The 3,821-nt window shown below is 52.1% G+C and overlaps 1 protein-coding gene across 2 annotated transcripts in view; it reads left to right on the plus strand.

The window, feature by feature from the left end:
• SDSL (serine dehydratase like) overlaps nt 1-3,821 on the plus strand; it is a 20,953-nt gene continuing 17,132 nt past the window's right edge. Inside the window, exon 1 of one of the 2 annotated variants that reach the window (XM_025402503.1) lies at nt 1-245. The gene's annotated coding sequence lies outside the window, so the exon portion shown is untranslated. The remainder of the gene's footprint in view (nt 246-3,821) is intronic. The other variant, XM_025402504.1, reaches the window with a different exon arrangement.

Consider the following 3,821-nt stretch of genomic DNA (forward strand, 5'->3'; position numbering starts at 1 on the left):
GGTGCATGAGTCAGTCATAGGCAGTGCCCAGGAAAGCAGTGAGGGTTGCCCTCATCCCCTCTCCTCCTCCATCTTCACCTGGAGGCGAAGGGTCTGGAGCTTTCTCTTTAACAAAGGAGGAGGGGCCAAGGTTGCCGGAAGCTGCCTGAAGCTGGACAGAGCTGGTTCCTGGACAGAGCTGGTTCCCGGGCAGGCTGGAGGGCAGGAGCTGGGGCCACGTTGGTCTGAGATAGTTGGGCAGGGAGGTAAGAGGTCTGGGGCCAGCTGGGGCCCCTGGAGCTCAGTGTGTGTGTGAATGAGAGGCTGCAGGAGTTTGGGAGGCTTTGGGCAAAGTCCAAGCTGAGCAGGTGGGAGTGAGAGGGGCTGAGCGTGGTCTAGGCCCTCCTGGGAATGTCGATTGAATTCAGGGTGCTCTGCTGAAGAAAGTGTTGTGCTGGGGACCCTGAGGGGTGAGAGCAGGTTCTGCCTGCCAGAGGGGCAGGGCTGGGCATTCTACCAGCCAAGGGGCCAGCCCGAGGTGTCCCAGCCCTGGCACCAGGGATTTGGCTGTGGAGTGCCACCAAGGTGGCCTCTGGGGAAAGACTTCGGGGACAAGGGAGGTAGACAGCATTGGTGGTCCTTACCTCAACTCATAGACGTGACAGGTAAGGCCCAGTGACAAAAGAGACTTAACCAAGGTTGGCATGACTGGGACTTGAGTCTGAGCCCCCTGCTTTCCCCTGGGTTGTTCCACAGCAGGGAGGACCCAGGTCCCCCATTTCATCCCTGGTGGCTGCCATACTGGACAAGAGCTCTGTGTCCCCCGGCCAAGACCGCTCAGTGCCAGACCTCAGGTGCCTGATGGGGTCTGGGGTTGATAAGGCTGTTGGCAACTTGAGGCTTTTTCATTTAACTGATTCCTGCTGTCCTCTTGTGAGTCAGTATAACCAAGAGGGCTGGGGAAGCCTGGAAACTGAGCCAGGAGCATTTGGTTCCAAAGGACAATTGGCAATAAATATTAAATGCCTGCAGCTTTCATAATAGCAATGATAACACTACTATATTAGAGAAAGTATAGCATCGCGGTTAATGGCAGATGCCAAAGACACTGCCTGGTGTGAATTCTGGCTATGCTGTTTCTAACTGTGTGACCTTGGAAAAGTTACTTAATCTCTCTGGGCCTCAGGTTCACCGTCTATAAAATGGAATCAATGGTGAGTTAATGGCACGCCTGTTGTGAGCCAACCGGTGGCTCACACCTGTTATCCCAGTGTTTGGGAGGCAGAGACAAGAGATTGACCTGAGGCCAGGAGTTCAAGACCAGCCTGGACAACTCAGCAAAACTGCATCTCTATAAAAATTAAATATCAGCCGGATGCAGTGGTGCATGTCTACAGTTCCAGCTACTCAGGAGGCTGAGGTGGGAGGATTGCTTGAGCCCGGGACTTCAAGGTTACAGTGAGCCATGATCGCACCACTGCACTCCAGCCCAGGCAGCAGAGTGAGACCCTGTCTCTAAAAAACACACCAAAAACAAGAAAATGGAGTAGGGAGCGTTCATCCTGACAATCCTAGGATCCCCAGGGGCAAAATGTGGGGATTTCGCCAGAAAGGAAGAGACCCATTTCCAAGTGGACAGACACCCAGTGTGGGTGCCCTCCATGCAGGCTCATTGAATCCTCACAATAGTCCTGCCATGTACACGCTCTTCTTGCAGTTTGTTGTGTGGTTGGTTTGTTGTCATTTTTTGGGTCTTATTTTTTATTATTTTTTTTTGAGATGGAGTTTCCCTCTTACTGTCCAGGTTGGAGTGCAATGGCGCGATCTTGGCTCACAGTAACCTCGCCTCCCAGGTTCAAGCGATTCTCCTGCCTCAGCCTCCCAAGTAGCTGAGATTACAGGCACGTGCCACCATGCCCAGCTAATTTTGTATTTTTAATAGAGATGGGGTTTCTCCATGTTGGCCAGGCTGGTCTTGAACTCCCGACCTCAGGTGATCCGCCCGCCTCGCCCTCCCAAAGTTCTGGGATTATAGGCGTGAGCCACTGCGCCCTGTCTCAGTTCTTAGTTTTAATGGTCACTTCCTCTAAGAGGTCTTTCCTGACCTCCATACCCAAAGTAGGTCCCCTTGTTCTTCTCTTTAGGACTCACTGTATGCCTGTTTCCCTCTTAGCAGTTTTCAACATTTCTGATTATTTTGTCTGTCTATGCAGTTATTTGTTCAGCACCCATCTCCTCATCAGACTATAAGTCAGCTCCAAGGTTGATGTCTATCTTGTCTACCGTGGTATCCCCAGTTGCTAGGTCAGGGCCTGCACCTTGTAGGTGCGCTGTAAACATGCTAAAGTAAGGGTGAGCAGGTCACCATGCTCAAAGCATGACACAAGGTATCAGTGAGATAACGTCTCCAGAGGACTCAGCCAATGACTGGCACATAGTACGGACTCAACAAATGACAGATGTTATTCTCTCTTTCTTTCTTTTTTCTTTTTTCTTTTTTCTTTTTTTTTTTTTTTTTAAGACAGAGTCTCACTCTGTTGCCCAGGCCAGAGAACAGTGGTGCAATCTTGGCTCCCTGCAACCTCCGCCTCCCAGGTTCAAGCAATTCGCCCACCTCAGCCTCCCAAGTAGCTGGGACTACAGGTGTGCACCACCACACCCGGCTGATTTTTATATTTTTAGTAGAGACGGGGTTTCACCATGTTGGCCAAGCTGGTCTTGAACTCCTGACCTCAAGGGATCCACCTGCCTCAGTCACCCAAAGTGCTGGGATTATAGGCATAAGCCACTGCACCTGGCCAATGTTATTCTTACTAATTTACACCACAACCTGTGAGTTGGGGACTGTTTTTATCCCCATTTTAGAAAAGGGTAAACAGGCACAGAGAGGTTGTGACACTTGCTTGGGTCACACAGCCAGGAAGTCAGAGCTGGTTTCTAATTTTTGTTTCCAATCGACCCCAAAGCCTATGCTCTTGGGGTCCAGGATTGAGCCGAGGCCAAAGCTGGAATATGCTGCATTTGGGGATCAGTGATGATCCATGGGCTTCTTTCCCCTGATGCCCCAAGCTGAGAGGTGCTCTGGATGGGACTGGGAAGAGGTGGCTCAGGCTGTGCCCTGCCTGAGAGGGCCCTGAGAATTCTCAAGGCTATTCTGACACGGGCGTGGGGTCAAATTCAGGGCCAAGAGAGCCCGATCTCTCTGATCTTGAACCCCAGCCATGACTTAAGGGTGGACAAGAAGTTTAGATTTGTGAGTGGGAAGGGGAGGTTGCAGCGCTCCCCCTAGCGGCCAATAATGGAATGGTGGGGACCGGCCGAGTGCTTTTCTGCCTGGGAGAAGAGGGGCTGGCTGTATTTGTTCCTTTTCTTTCCTCTACTATTTTTCCTCCCTCTCATTTCCTCCTTCTCTTCTTTTCACCCTTTCCCACTGGTCCATTCACTCACAGCTCCTTGGCTTCAAACCTCTCAATGGGCTGAGCACGGTGGCTCACGGGTGTAGGCCCAGCACTTTGGGAGGCCAAGGTGGGCGGATCACTTGAGCTCAGGAGTTTGAGACCAGCCAACATGGTGAAACTCTGTCTCTACAAAAATACAAAAAACTAACCAGGCGTGGTGACGTGTGCCTGTGATCCCAGTTACTCCGGAGGCTGAGGCAGGAGAATCGCTTGAACCCGGGAGGCAGAGGGTGCAGTGAGCTGGGATTGCACCACTGCACTCCAGCCTGGGCAACAGAGCGAGACTCCATCTCAAAACACCTCCACCACCTCCACCTCCTCCACCACCACCACCACCTCCACCTCCACCTCCACCTCCACCTCCACCTCCACCTCCACCTCCAC

Source organism: Theropithecus gelada, chromosome 11 (genome assembly GCF_003255815.1).
Source record: "Theropithecus gelada isolate Dixy chromosome 11, Tgel_1.0, whole genome shotgun sequence".
In the NCBI taxonomy this organism is placed as follows: domain Eukaryota; kingdom Metazoa; phylum Chordata; class Mammalia; order Primates; family Cercopithecidae; genus Theropithecus; species Theropithecus gelada.